At 49.8% G+C, this 16,234-nt stretch overlaps 1 protein-coding gene across 2 annotated transcripts in view; it reads left to right on the plus strand.

Moving 5' to 3' along the window:
• ATRN (attractin) overlaps positions 1-16,234 on the plus strand; it is a 1,434,670-nt gene that overhangs the window by 453,413 nt on the left and 965,023 nt on the right. The window lies entirely within an intron of this gene.

Here is a 16,234-nt window from a genome sequence, read left to right on the forward strand (position 1 = left end):
TTGTGATATTATTTGTAAAAGTAAGTCCTCGAGGGCTGCCGGCCCTGACCATTTGGCGACCATTACTATTAAGAGTGACCCAAACCTTTGGTCGGAAATTCTTTGCATGCTATTCATGAAAATTAAAGAACTAAAAAGTTCCCTACCACCTGAAGCCTCTCGCATGATACCCATCTTCAAAAAGCGGGACCGGGCTCTCAGTGGTGTAGTTCTAAAGTTATCCTCTTTAACAATTTATAGGCAATAAGTGCCTGTTGTTGCTATGTTGCGCTAGGGGCCCTAGGGGCTCCCTTTTGAACTTTCTCTTGCTAAACTTGAGGGAACTACAGTTCCCAAGTGTAGTAAAGATATTTGGATCCCTTTTACATTTTATTCTTTGAAGCCTGCACACACCCCACCTTATGTGGAGTACTGGGGAGATGCAAGGTATTCCCTTTCACATTAAAACTGTAACAATTCTCACCTTCAATGGCTGGTACCAGTGATACCTTGTTTTAATTTTGTGCACCTTTACCGCGGGCTGTGTGCACAGCTGCAAAATGTCCCCAGTCTTATTTTTTCGCTATTTTAGTGTTTCTTGTCCTTTCTTGATCCTTCCTCTGAATCCAGGGTGGGAAATTCCTTTGTGTGATTATCTTCGGTGGGAGTCCCCAGGCTCCAGTCTGTCTGTGAGGGCAAGAAGTGAGGGAGGAGTCCAAAACTCCACAGCCCTTTGTCTTCCTCCTTGCCTGAATGGGGACAAATCCCAGTTGGGGGGGGGGGGGGGGGCCCGGGGAGGAAGGGTACTGGCTGTCCTGATTCTTGTAAAATGCGTGGAGAGAATGCAGAGGTTGTGCTTTAGTTCCTGTTAAATACTGCGAACCTGGAAGCTGAAGAGAAGTCGACCAGTGACCAGAGAGCCTGCTGTGTAACTGGAGCCTGCTGTAGCCCTTCCTTCCAATCGATCTGGAGACTCTGAAAATGACGGCCCTTACCCAGAACCTGGTGAGACCCACTAGACTCAAGAAGACCTGCATTTTGAGCCATGCCATGTGTTGCTGCGACCTTGCGTTGCTGCAATACCCCAATACCCTGGGACCTCAAGCCACTGTGCAGTATATGGTCTTCCAAATTCCAAATCTCACTGAAACTTTGTGGGCATCCTGGTGGATGGCCAGAGATACAAATCGAGTCCAAAATTTCTCCTCAACAGAGTGCTGGACCTTTGTAACAACGAGAATTCAACAGCGATTTTCTGTCTTCTGTGCTCCTTGAAAAGGTGCCAAAAAGCGCAGAACCGAATTCTGCTGCGAGGAAAACCTCACCTGGAGCCTTCATCGATCCCTGCTGCTAAATTCCTTCTGATGTCGTGTTTTCAGTCACCACGACAAGGAATACACTGACCGGGTATTTGGCTGCAGACCCTGAAGTCCTCCTGCTGCAAAATCTTCAATGCTGAGGTACTGTGTTGTCTTGGGTATGTACTTACCTTAAGTCTCTTAGGATTTATGTGTAGCTGTGGGGTGTTTTCTGTGATGGGGAGGCCTCATCCAGTGCATCCAGTCCCACTGCTAGAATTCTGCTAGGGTGTTTTTTGTGAAGCCCCTGGACCCTCTTCTAACTCTAAAGTAAAGTACTCACCTGTTTGCCCAGTCTTCCTAAGGAACTCTGACTTTTTCTACTTAACCTATCCTGACACTGCCTGTTGGTCACTAGACCCTAGTGACCCCCTTCTGCCACCGTGAACACTCATGCTCCAAGAGTAAGGGAAATACTGTTAAGGTATTGGGCCTTTTGCCTAGAAAAGAAAAGTATGTGTTTAAAGGTTACTTACGTGTAAAAGAGTTGGTTTGTAACACTAACTCTTAAGAGTGAACAGTTATAAAAGTTCTTAACTAACTTGGTTGTATGATAATAATAATAAAATAATAATTTGGCATTTTTATAGCGCTACGAACGCTCGGGTATCTGAGCGCTGCTTATTATTACCCACGGTGTGTGGTGCTCATTTATCGACCTCGGAAGGATGAAAGGCTAAGTTTGGCCCCGCCGGGATTCGAACTTGCGTTAGCAAGCTCTGCACGGATGTCAAAGTGAGCGCTCTACTCGCTGTGCCACTTGACCAGCACTATTCTAAAAAGTATGGTTAACCTCTTTTCTTCCTTAGCAACTCTTTTACCCTTCTAATAGAAAATAGATGTGAAGGTATATTACTCTCCTGTGATTAGGTTGTGCCTCTTCCCAAAAGTAGGGTGTTGGTTTCACCAGATTAGTCCTGTTAGGATAATTGTATGAGTGTCCCCCCAACTGGGTCTTGCTTCCACTGACTTACTGTTAAGAATAAGTCTGTATTCGGTTGTTGCCTAACTAGAATAACTGAGTCATTCCGGACAGTGTAATATTGGGGTTTACTTTCCCTGTGCTATCTAACCCAGAGTCTGTGGTTCTAACTGTCCCTTATAATTCCTACATCAGTCACTTGTATAGTTGGGAAAGCTCTAACCTGGACTGCTTGTGATATAAAACAAGCATATGGGTTTTACTTAACTTGAGTAGCTGTGTGCCATCGCACAAAAATAAATTACAAGTTACTGCTTATCTCAATCTGTGTTTCACTGACCTCAAAAGCACCTGTAATTGAATATTACAGCCTTAGGCTTTACTCACCTAGTATAACTGTGTGTTATCACAAAAGTAGTTAGAGGTTTTTACTGTACCTGAAATAAGTGTTACACTATTTACAAAAAAGTGTCCAGTTGACTGATTATGTGATTTGTACTGAGTCACTGTACAACTGGTAGGGTCTAATGCCCTTGCATTACTGAATATAAATATGAAAGTAACTATTTAAGCAATCGAACCTGAGCGGCGGGGTCATTGCCGACTCAGGTAATACCCCGGGGCCAATAGGTAAGGACCCGAGCAAAGCAAGGGCCTTACCAGAGTCGGTAATGCCCCCACCATGAGGGTTCTATTGCTATTAGTATCCCGACCCGCAAAATTTGCGTGACTGGGGTACTAAAAGCAATTTTTTTCTGTCCCGATACGCTGCAGCATTTCAACGCTGCAGCGTTTTGGGACAGAAAAAAAAGACCAAGAAAATGGCCGCCGCCATGGAAAGGGTCCGTTTTCCCTTTCCATGGTGGCCATCGGGAGTGGATGCGCTGGGAACACAAGTGTTCCCAGCGCGTCCGCTCCCGAAAAAGGATAAAAAAAAAAGGTAAGTGGGGTTGGGAGGGCTGGAGTGGGACAGGGAAAGAGGAGGGGGGGAAGAAGGGAGGGGAAGAAGGGAGGGGGAAGAGGGGGGTGGTAAGAAGGGGGGTGGTAAGAAGGGGGGAGAGGGGGAGGAAGAAGGGAGGGGGGAAGATGGGAGGGGAGGGGGGAAAGAGGAGGGGAGGGGAGGGAGTACCTGCGTCCCCGGCGGGGGACGAGGGAAGCCCCCAGCCATGTGGAGGCGCAGATGGCCCCGCGCCGAGTCTTCCCACAGCTGGAGGCTTCCCTCGTCCCCCGCTGGGGAGGCAGGATTAAGAAGGTAAGTTGGCGTGCGGGTGGGAGGGAAGGAAAAAAAATTATTAAAAAAAAATAACAAAACTTACCCGAGTCCCGGCGGGGGGGCGAAGGCAGCCTCTCAGCCGCGGGGATGGCCCCGCTTCGAGCTGCCTCATTGGCTGAGGGGCTGCCACGCCCCCCGCCGGGGACAAAGGCTGTGGAATCCCGACGGAGGGATTCGCGGCCGGGTAGGGACCTGGTGAGAGCCAATCAGAATGCTTGTTGCATTCGGATTGTCTCTCGCCGGGGTGCTAATGGTTTTTAATCCCCAAGAATAGGTGTGACCTATACTGAATGTGTATGAAAAGGTTTTGACTTCTATAAAACTACTGTTAGGTTTTCCAAATAAGGTTTATACTTTGGTCTGTGTACCTTCAAGTATAGTGTGTTTTTATAATTGAGATTACATATAATGTGTGATAGTACTTACTTACCCCTAGATTTATCTGGGCCTATCTGTATTTAAATAAATAATGTATTTTTATACATAGTGTTTCTTTGGACCATTTGTATTACAATTTCATTTGTACTGATTCTACAGCCCCCCTATCCCCCTAAGATAAGCCTGGCTGATCTGTCTACGCTAACATGTACTCGGGTGGTACAGCCTTATACTAAGAGTGGAGTCTTGTACTTCCTCAGATGGATGGTTTTGATGAAGTTGACAGCACTTCAGAAAAACTGTACTAACAATCCCACTCCTGAAAGCTTGGTAGTTCAGGCAGCAACGTCAACCAGACAGTCGGCTTATCCATCCATGCCCCTTGACAGGGATGACAAGAGGGGTAGATGCATGGGCACGTAAAGTTTTCACTGCAGGCAGTATGGCCTTAAAATATACTAATGCTACTTGCACACTGTCTAGATTCAGGTTTACCCTGTGGGACTGTGTTGCTATGGTGGCTGAACACATCCCGGAAGGCGAAGAAATAGACTGAGACTGCTTCCTGACGATCATTAAAGATGGTAAAGAGACAGAGTGAATGTCTCCAGTCAGATTTGGATACCACTGACAAATTAGCAGATCCATGGCAGCTAGCACTTTATTATGCAGATTTGCATGGTTGAGGAAGTCTGGTTTGCACCAGAGGTGCAGGCAAGACTGCTCAACATGGCCTTTGACGGCTCGAGGTTGTTGGGCAGCAAGGCAGATGACCGATTGGAGAAGCTGCACACCTCAAAGGCGGCGGCTAAATCCCTTAGCACAGCCATTAGACATCCTCAACAACCATATTCGGACTAGTCTTCCTGGAGGGGTAATTCCTTTTGTTTCTACACCTAAATAGGAAGAGGACAAGCCAGACAAAGGGGCCAGAGAAGATTCCATCGTGGTGGACGAGGAAGGGGTGCTAAATCAGCCCCAGCAGCTGCAATCTTACCCTCAGCCGCTGCTGCAGCCACTCTGAGGCCTTGACCCACAAGACCCCGGTGGGATGCAGACTTTCTCAGTATCTGAAAGAATGACTGTACATTACTTCAGATGCATGGGCACTGGAAGCGGTAGCCCAAGGTTACTGCCTTCCTTTTCAACAAAGGCCTCAGGATCATCCACCATAATACAACTCGGTCAAATCCTTGGATCCGCTCCTTGTGCAGGAAGTTGAAACCCTGCTAGAGAAAGGTGCATTAGATCATGTACCCGTAGCGGAAAGGAACAAGGGTCGGTATTCTCTTTATTTTCTGATTCCCAAAAAGGATGGAGGATTGAGACACATATTGGCCAAGTTCGAGATGGTTACCCTTTCTCAGATTCTTCAGGCTCTCCAACTCCAAGACTGGTTGGTATCATTGGACCTTCAGCATGCTTACTTTCATGTGCCAATCCATCTCAAGCACAGAAACTACCTGTGGTTCGCTGTTGGCAGTTCTCATTATCAGTTTTGAGTTCTGTCATTCGGGCTGATCTCCGCCCGAGTGTTTTCACCAAGTTGGTGGCGGTAGTGGCAGCGAGTCTCGGAGAGGAGGGATTCACGTTTACCCTTACCCGGACGATTGGCTGATCAGAGCTCGTTCACCCGAACAAGCTTGGGACCATCTCAGTGTGACCTGACACTCTCTTCACAAATTGGGCTTCTCCCTCAATTACTAGACGTCCCAAATGATACCATCCCAAATACACCAATTTATTGGAGCAATTCTGGACACTTCCTCTAGGAAAGCCTCGCCTTCCCAGGTGAGAACTCAACACATTCTGCAGATGGTAACAAAATTCCCAAAAACTCAGTATCTTGTGTCCTTTGATTTTTTGAGGTTGCTCCGTCTCATGGCATCCGGCATTTTCCTTGTGCCAGAGGCCCGCTTGAGAATGAGATCCCTTCAATGGGCACTCGGGGCACAGTGGTCCCAATTCTCAGGCAATATGTTGGACCAACTGCAAGTTCTGAGCAGAGTTGCTCAGGACCTTCTGTGGTGGGCTTGCAAAGACAACATTTTCAAGGGAGAATGTTTTTGGCGGACGCCTCACTCATGCCTCATTAATGTTGTGGAGAGACCACACCAACAAACTGACATTCAGCGATTGTTGGTTTCCATCAGAGTCCAAATTACACATCAACCTTCTGGAGCTGAGGCCAATTGGACTATTGCTGAAGGCCTTTCTGCCCTCTATGGGTAAAGAATGTCCTGATAATGACGGACAACACAGTGGCAATGTACTACCACAACAAGAGAGGTGGTGTAGGGTCACTACCACTGTGCAGAGAGGCAATGCAGCTCTGTTTCTGGGCAATACAAGAAGGAATCTGTCGGCAGCTCACCTATCTGGAGAGCAGAACACAGCGGATGCTCTGAGCAGGCAGAGCACAGTCGTCCATGAGTGGAAACTAGCTCAGGAAGTCCTTCAAGAGATCTTCACCCTTTGGGTAACCCCTCAAGTTGACCAGTTCGTGACCGGTGTCACCCGGAAGTGCCAACACTACTGCTCCAGGGCACTTCCCCCAAGAAGAGCTCTAGGAGACGCATTCGCGGTGGATTGTGAATTTCCACTCCTGTATGCGTTTCCTTCAGTCCCAGTCATTCCTCATGTGATCAGGAAGTTGAGAAAGTTCGGGAAACGCATGATCCCAATTGCTCCGGATTGGGTCAGGAGGACGTGGTACCTGGACATGTCCATCTTCCCTCCAGTACGTCTTCCACAAAGAGAGGATCTTCTCAAGCAAGAGCAAGGTCGAGTTCTCCATGTAGAGGTCAAGACACTCCGCCTTCATGCATGGTTTCTGAAAAGCTGTGATACAAGGATTGGGACCTCCCGGATGATGTAATGAAGATTTTGTTTTCGGCCTGAAGGCCAGCAACTAAATCTTTGTACCGTTGCCGAATAAGTTCAGCAACTGGTGCCCGGATAAGAATGTGGATCCATTTCAATGTGACACACCGATGGGGCTCTCTTTTCTGTTACACTTAGCCAATCTGGGGCTCTAGATGGGAACCATTCAGGGCTACTTAGCAGCGTTTTCCATTTTTTTTTTAACTTTATTTTATTTGTATTTATAAAGAGAACAAGACCTTTTCAATCATAACAAAAGAATTAAGTGGAACACACTTTTACATAAACTGTCTAAATCTCCCAACCCCTTCCCCCATGCCCCCAGCCCATAGCCCCTCGTCTAAATCAACTTTTGTTCAATGGTGTAGTTCTCTATATCCATGCCCCGGAGGTGAAGCTTCACATAGTTTCTGTACGTTTCCGTTGTGTGCTCCTTTCCGGGCCTTTCCCCCTAGTCTCCCCATCCCATTCCTCCCGCACACTTAGTTAATCCACAAGGTTACCCTCTGCCATTCCCCATTTGATCAACAAGGCACACCACTCGGCCTGAAATTCGTCCATTCTGTCGTTCACCACTGCAGACAGCTTTTCCAATAACATCATATTTTGTACTTTTCCCTCCCACACCTCTTTCGTAGGGCGCTTCTCATTTTTCCGGCATTGGGCTATGGCCAATCTCCTCTCTCTTAACATTGCTTCCCACATCTTCAGAAGTCTGTTCTTCCAGATCTCTTTGCGGGAGCCCTAGTAACGCCTGCAGTGGGTCTAGGCCCAGCCTAGCCCTGTAATCTCTTCGATCTCACTCAACACCTCTTTCCAATACACTTGTACATTGGGGCATCACCACCACATGTGGGCCTGGGTCTCCTGGTTCCCGTATCCCCTAGGGCACATAGGCAAAGCTCCCCCAAACATTTTGGACAGTTTCACTGGGTCCCTGTGCCAACCCATTAACATTTTAAAATTATGTTCAATCGTTGAGGTAAACCCGCCTCCCTGAAAGACCACCCTGTATATTTATGTCCACTCCTCCTCTGGGATCTCTTCACCCACCAAATCTACTAGGTACCTCTGGAAGTTTTGTCTCCCCTGTAGACAAGTCTCATTCATTGCCTTGTATACCTTGGACTGTATGCCCTTCCGCAGTGTGGATTGGTCTGGGACTTTTTCCACCACTTTTGGCTCTCTAGCAGCCCTTTGCCCCATTTTGAGTCTGTCAGGATGCCCTTGATGCAGAGACATTGGAAATTGAAATTGAGTCTGCTCCCAGCACATCCCGCACCTTAGCCCATTCCTGGAGGAAACCACCCCCTTCCCCCCTCAAATAATTGTCCCACCCTCTCAAGTCCTGCATCTGTCCACCTCTGGGAATGAGCGAAAGCCTGGTGTCCCAAGTCAAATAGGGGCTTCCACACCAAAGACATAGGGTTGGGCCACAATGTTTAGCCTTGTGTGTCTCTGGATTCCCGTCAGACTGACTAAAAGACTCCTTGCGTGAAGTAGTACTGAAGTCGGTCCGGTATCAATGGGTGCGGGGACAAAGATAGTCCCTGACCTTCAGAGGGTGTGCAGCAAGGTCTTCCAGTAGGTCCTCGGATCATACCTCATGTGCTCCAGCATCCCCCTAATTTATGCCGCATTATAGTATAACCGGATGTCTGGAAATCCAAAATTTCCCCTTTGTCCCTTGGAAGGGTAAGGGTTGCCATTTTCACCCTTGGCGTCTTGTTCCCCCATATAAATCTACAGATCTCCCCTATAACTTTCAAGAAGAACTTTTCTGGTAGCTCTCTTGGAATTGCAAAAAACAAGTATAGCAATCTAGGGAGCACATTCATTTTTATGGAGGTCATCCTCCCGTACCATGTCGGTATCAATGGGCGCCACCTCTTTAATTCCACAATCAGCTGTGCTCAGTAGGGGTGATAGTTAGCCTCTACCATCTCCTCAAGCTTCCTTGTCACACTAATGCCCAGGTATTGAATGCTCCCTGGCTAGCTTTCATGCCTGGATAATTCTTTTCTGTCTAGGAGGGGGCTCTATTCCAGTGCCGGCCATCAGATTTTCCAACATTGATTTGAGTCCTGAGAGGCATCCATACTCCACTATTTGGGTCATTAGCGCTGGGAGGTAGGCCAGGACACACGTGAGGTAGGCCAGTATATAATCTGCAAATAACGCAATTTTACACTCTATCTCACCCTTCGCTATACCTTTAATTTGGTCGTTCATTCGAATTGTAATTGCCAGGGGCTCTATGGCCAGGGCGTATAACAGTGGGGCGAGGAGGTACCCCTCCCTAGTGCCTCTTGTGAGTTCAAACGTCTGAGAGCCCCTTGTTTATCTGCACCTTCACCGTGGGTCTATTATATAACTCTGCCACCCACCTCAGGAGCTTGGTTCCATGTTCCTTGTCCTATCCTCCCATGACCTTCATCATGAAGGGCCCATCGACCCTGTCAAATTCCTTATGCATCTACACCCCCCCCCCCCACTGGTGCCACATGAATCAGCTTGATGGTATTTCTGATGTTGACTGATCCTTGTCTTCTCTTTCTAAATCCCACCTGATCTCCATGTACTAAAAGTGGCATCTCCCTCTCCAATCCCGATACCCCAGGACTTCAGCCAACATCTTTACGTCCCCATTGAGGAGGGAGATTATAAGAGGAGCACCTAGTGGGGTCCTTCACTTGATATCGCAACAATAATTGCTGCCTTTATCGTGGGGGAGGCGGGGGGGATTGGTCACCTCCCAGACAGGCGTGAATACCTTTACTAGGAACGGGGCTAACAAGGATCTAAATAGTTTATACATTTCATCGTGAAACCGTCTTTCCCCAGGGGGCAGTCCCCGATTTTCATCCCTGTGATGGCCCGCATGACTTCCTCTACTGTTACGGGTTGCTCAAGGTTTTCCACTATCTCTTTGGGGGGCCTAATTTTGGTAGCCTTCTCTATTTCAACCTCCTCGCCCTCCCAGTCCGATGAGTAGAGGGTACTGTAGTATTTTGCAAATTCCCTCCCAATACTCTGTGTCATGTAGGCACCTATTCGAGGGGATTGGGTCCTCCGACGTATTACATATCTATGACAGTAATCACCACAGCTGTGCTGCTTCGGAAAATCTTTCTGCGTCGATGACGTCGATACGCCGCCCTCGAGGACCTCCTCCGACGACCAACGTCACTGGATGTTATAAGTAGGACCCAAGACGCCCGTAGCCTCAGTTCCGTTTTTTCCACGAACGTTTTCGCTTCGGGAATCTCGGCGCGCCTCGACTCTTTGGAGTTTCTGTGGTTTCTCGGTTCTTCGAACCTGTTCCTTTTGTGAAGTTTCTTCTTCGTGAAGGATGTCTATCTCGTCTTCCACCCCGTGTCTGGGATTTAAGAAGTGCAGGGACTGTGGGTCCAAGATGTCGGTTACAGAATTGCACGACGTTTGCCTCTGGTGCCTCGGGGAGGTCCATGACACGGATGACTGTGTCGACTGCCAGTCGCTCACCTCTAAAGCCTTGCGGGAGCGCAAGAAGAATTTATCGGTAGGTAAGGTGTCTAAGCCACGGAAGTCGAGGTCTGCGGGGCTTTCGACGGACGATTCGAGAGCCGACGCTCCTCGTCGTCGGAAGTCCAATGGGTCTCGGTCCCGGAGTTGGTCCCGCCACTCCTCTGCCTCTTCGAGGCACTCCCTGAAGCACGGTCATCGGTCACCTTCCCCGTCCTCTTCCGAGGACTCCACCCGTCGGCGGGTCGCTTACCCTACCAAGCAGGCGACGCCGGAGGAATGGGCAGGGCACCGGTCCGTCTGCGCCTCAGAGTGGGGTCGGTCGTGATCGGTCAAGAGACACCGCCCGCACGCCTTCGGGCTCGGGTGGTCGGCACGATTCGCAGGTGAGGTCCCCGCTCGGACAAGGGGAATTGTTCTCGTCATGCCCGGTCCAGGTCCCGGTCCTCGACTCGCTCGAGACCGTGTGAACCTGTGATGTCTTCGAGGAAGAAGTCGTCGGCGCCATAGACGCCAATGCTGTCGATGCAGTCGGCGCCGATGCCCTCGACCCCTTTCAATGCTGTGTTGACGGGGGTACCCTGAGGCTCAGTGGAACCCGATAGAAAGGCTCTGGCCAAGGTCAAGCATGGCTTTGGTTCACATTCTGTGCCTTCTTACCGCCATCTTGAGTTTATTTCAGAGGTGGATGAGGGCTCTGATGATGGCATGGTTCCTAATACGGTGCCAGACGAGATTCTCTCAGGCCATAGCCAATTTGAGGACCTGAGGCAGTCCCTGCACGATGCTAGTGGGCTGGACACCTCTCCGGAGGTGGAGTTTTGTAAGCCTGAGCCTGGCACTCATGCCGACTCCTCATACTGGCGCCTTATGTCGAGGGTCGCCGAGTACTTGGGATGGTCTGCTCCCCTGGGGGAGTTTCTTCAGGATGACCTTACGGATATCCTCGGCCTTGGTCCACCAACTGACCCGGTACTGCCATTTCATATGGCTCTACAGAGGAGGGTGGCGGCGGCTTGGACTGCTCCAGAGAGTCTCCCAGCAGTGGGCAAGTCTTTGACGCGAATATACCGCCCAGCCAGTAGCAACCCCTGCTACTTGTCCAAGAACCCCACTCCGGAGAGTTTAATGGTGCAGGCGGCTACGGCCCCGGCAAAGCAGGCTTTGTATCCTACCATCCCTCCTGATAGGGATGACAAGCGTTTTGACGGCTGGACGAAGAGTGTTTTCTTCAGGGGGTATGGCGCTTCAGGCGGCCAACTCCGTATGTGCCTTGTCACGTTTCACGCACACTCTGTGGAACTGTGTTTCCTTAGCAGCTGAACATATTCTCAAAGGGGACGAACGGGATGGTTTCCTTGCCATGGTTCAGGATGGCAAGGATGTCATGTGTGAGGCCCTTCAGTCGGGTATGGACATGGCAGATTGCGTCAGCCGGTCCATGGCGGCGAGCACCGTGATAGACAGGTTTGCATGGTTGCGGAAGTCGGGGTTTGCTCCTGATGTGCAGGCCCGGCTCCTCAACATGCCCTTTGACGGGGAACATCTTTTTGGCAGCAAGGCTGACGAGAGCCTTGAGAGGTTGCAGACCTCAAAAGCTGCAGCGAAGTCGTTTGGCGCTGCAGTTCGACAACCTCCGCCTTTTCGTTCTAGGGGACAGCAATGGAGGGGAGGTTCCTTTCGTTATTACTCATACTTTGGTGAAGCGAGAGGAGCTGCCAGTCAAAGGGGCCACCGTAGGAGTGCAAGAGGTGGAAAACAAGGTACCCGAGGTGCCAAGGCCGCTCGGGCTGTTGCTTTGCCCTCAGGCAACGCCGTAGCCGCTTCAGCTCAGTCATGAGGCCATGTCCCATGGTTCGCCGGTTGGGGGAAGGCTGGCGCAGCATCTTGCAGAGTGGCACACCATTACTTCAGATATGTGGGTTCTGGAGATCATGACCCACGGCTACTGTCTTCCTTTCTGGCAGAGGCCTCAAGACAATCCACTGGGGAATCTCTTTGAAGAGTCCGGATCCGCTCCTTGCGCAGGAAATTCAATCCCTGCTGGAGAAAGGCGCCATAGAACTTGTGCCTGTAGCGGAGAGGAACAAGGGATGGTATTCCCCTTATTTTTTGATTTCCAAGAAAGACGGGGGGGATTGAGACCCATCATGGACTTGCGCGGTTTGAACAAACTCCTCAGGAACGACAAGTTCAAGATGGTTACTCTCTCTCTCTCTCAAGTCCTCCAGGCCCTTCAACTTCAGGACTGGTTGGTGTCTCTCGACCTCAAGGACGCTTATTTTCATGTGCCGATATATCCAAAGCACAAGATGTACCTGAGGTTCGCGGTTGGCGACTCGCAATTTCAGTTTTGAGTCCTGCTGTTCGGATTGACCTCCGCCCTGAGGGTTTTCACCAAGCTCATGGTAGTGGTGGCAGCGCAACTCGGGGAAGGGGGATTCACGTCTACCCCTACCTGGACAATTGGTTGATCTGGTCACGCTCTCCCGAGCAAGTCTGGATCATCTGTCAGTCACCTGCCACTCCCTCCACAAGCTGGGCTTCTCCCTCAACTTAAAGAAGTCCTATTTGACACCAACTCAGAGGCTCCAGTACATCGGAGCAGTGCTCAACACGTCCCTGGGGCAGTGTTTTCCTCCCCAGGTGAGGGCTCATCACATTCAGCAGATGTGGGGGAGGGGGGGCAGGGTCACTTCCTCTGTGCAGGGTGGCAATGCAGCTCTGGTTCTGGGCAATCCAGCAGGATGTTTCGATCTCGGCAGTTCATCTGAGCAGGCAGAGCGCGATCTCACGAGTGGGAGTTGGCTCAGGAGATTCTCCTGGAGATCTTCGCCCTTTGGGGGACCCCCTCAAGTGGATCTCTTCGCCTCCAGTGTCAACCGGAAGTGCGAGAGGTTCTGCTCACGGGAATTTCCTTCGAATGGAGCCTTAGGAGACGCGTTCATGGTGGAGTGGTCATTCCCACTGCTGTACGCGTTTCCGCCAGTCCCCGACATTCCGCAAGTGCTGCGGAGGTTACGGAGGTTCGGTTCCCGGATGATCCTCATTGCTCCGGCGTGGGCCCGGAGGACGTGGTTCCCGGACCTTCTCGACTTGTCCATCTGCCCTCCTCGTCGTCTTCCCTACCGAGACGATCTGCTCTCATGGGAGGGGGGGGTTGTCAGGTTCTCCATCCAGAGGTCAGATCCCTCAACCTTCACGCTTGGATTCTGAAAGGTTGAGGTATAAGTATTGGGACCTCCCTGAAGACGTGATGGAGGTGTTGCTCTCGGCCAGATGGCCAGCAACAAAGTCCCTCTACCATTGCCGTAAGTTCTGCGACTGATGCAGGGTTAAGAATGTGGATCATTTTTCATGTGACATTCCTGTAGTTCTGTCTTTTTTGCTTTCTTTGGCCCACAGGGGCCTTCAAGTGGGTACCATTAAAGGTTACCTGGCGGCGCTGTCCATATTTAAGCGCTCGTCTGAAGAGTGTTCCTATTTTAAAAATACTTTAATTTCTCAGTTTCTGAAAGGGCTCACTAATGTGTTCCCTCCGTCACCTTTCCAGGTGCCCGGTTGGGATTTGAACCTTGTTCTCAAGTTTCGGATGGGTGCTCCGTTTGAGCCTTTGCATTCATGCCCTTTGAGACTGTTAACTCTGAAAACTGTATTTTTGATTGCGGTCACTTCTGCTCGCAGAGTGAGTGAGTTACAGGCACTTTCAATTAAGCCACCCTTCACTGTGTTTCATAAGGACAGGGTTGTCCTTGGAGTTCGTCCTTCCTTTCTTCCGAAGGTGGTGTCGGAATTTCATTTAGGCCAAAAGGTTGTTCTTCTGCGTTTTATCCTCCTCCACATCCTGGTAAGGAAAACAAGAGGCTCCATAGGCTTGATTCTAGGAGAGCGTTAAGCTTTTATATTTCACGCGTGTCCCGGGTCAGAGTGGACGATCAACTCTTCATTGGTTACACTGGAAAGCGTTTGGGACAAGCTGGATTATTTTGTCTCGTTGGATTATTTTGGCTATCCGAGTGTTACCGCTTGGTGGGTAAGGACCCACCGGTCGGCTTACGGGCCCATTCTACCAGGGTTATGGCTGCCTCTACTGCCCTACAGAGGGGTGTTCCTATTCGTAACATCTGTGATGCAGCCACCTTAACTTCGGTGCATACTTCTGTACGTCACTCCTCGATTCCATCTGGGAGTAGGATCTGGCCTTTGGCAAGGCGGTCCTTTACTCCGCAATTTGATTGGGCATTCGGAATTTCTGTTTTCTAAATTCTTTTCCCACCTCCTTGCATTGGTACTGCTTTGGGAGTCTGTCATAGATATCGAATACTTCGGAGGACCCAATCCCCTGGAAGAACAAGTTACTCTCTTACCTGTTAACATTCTTTCGATGGGATGGTCCGACGACTTATTCCATATCGCTCCCTCCCTGCCTTCCTCGCTACAGAATTTCTTATGCGATTGCAGCTTGCGTTTCCGCAAGGCTTTGTGTGGTCAGACTGGCAGAAGACTGGTGCCACACGTTCTGGGAAAAAACTACAACTGAGGCTACGGGCATTGTGCGTCCTACTTATAACCTCAAGTGACGTCGGCCATCGGAGGAGGTCCTCGAGGGCGGTGTATCGACATCATCGACGCAGGATGCAGACGCCAAAAGATTTTCCGAAGCAGCACAGCTGTGGTGATTACTGTCATAGATATGGAATATGTCGTCGGACCATCCCATCGAAAGAAAGTTACCAGGTAAGAGAGTAACTTGTTCTTCTCCTCCGTCATTATAGCCCCTATGGTGATCCTCCATCTCCTCTCTGTTCCAGGCCAGGATCATAGCCTCTTCCCCCTTCTCATGGTATTTCTGCTTAAGGAGTAGTTTTTTTTTTTTGTGTCCTGCACCAGAATGGCTCTCAGTTGCATTTTATATCGTCAGAGCTCTTTCTCCCTTTAGAGGCGAAATATATTGTCCTTGGATACCATCCGGTTTTATCTCCTCTATTTTCTGTGGAGCTTGTCCTCTCTCTCCCCTCCCCCCACCCCCTTCTCTTTTTTTTCTTGGATCCTATTTTCAGCAGGGTCCCCTGAATAGTTGCCTTGAAACCCTCCCAGACTGATTGGATTCCCACCACTCCTGTGTCGTTGACAAGGAAGTTGATTCCTCTAAGCAGTTCCTGTTGAACCGCTTTATCCTTCAGCAGGAACTCATTGCTTCTCCAGCTCCCCCGGGTACCGCCTGTTTCACCCACCCATCCGATCCCCATATCCACTAAACCAACACCAAACTGTGGTCTGAGCAATGGGATCGGGGAAAATCAGGACTCTGAGACCTTTTCCTTCAGGTTTGCTTCAATCAGGACCTGCTCAATACGTGAGAAGGAGTTATGGACCGCTGAGTAGTAGGTGAATGGCATGTCCCCTTTAGGTATTGGGTGGAGGGTGTCGCATAACCCCAGTACATCATTAACCTCTTTAAAGTGTTCTGAGTCGCCAGGGTTTTTCCTGCTTATTTGTCCCTCCCCCTTCCTCTTACGGTCCCTCAACGGATCCAGTACCATGTTGAAGTCTGTGCCACAGATCTTTTGGAAGTTGTATTAAGGCGCTGGTCATTTAGGAAACCGATGTTCATTTCACCCTGGCCTGACGTCGCCTTTTTTCCGAGGTACCACTTTACCTCCCCATCCTCCGAGACAAATAGATACTTGCCGCCCTCTTAACTGGGTCCCCATACCATAACATCTCTTGAGGACATACATCCCCTGAACATTAACAACTGCCCCCTGACCCCCCCAAAGGCATCCAGCCCACCCAGATCAATCTCTTCAGACGTGATTGAATCACCAGTTGTCCCTTTCTCACTGGGACCAACTTAACAGTGCACTTGAATTCGAGCCCCCTTCTATGCACCTTTTTACCACTATGATTAATTTACTTGCTAACCTCCTCCCCAAT

This window comes from Ambystoma mexicanum, chromosome 6q (assembly GCF_040938575.1).
Source record: "Ambystoma mexicanum isolate Mex_15411 chromosome 6q, UKY_AmexF1_1, whole genome shotgun sequence".
In the NCBI taxonomy this organism is placed as follows: Eukaryota; Metazoa; Chordata; class Amphibia; order Caudata; family Ambystomatidae; genus Ambystoma; species Ambystoma mexicanum.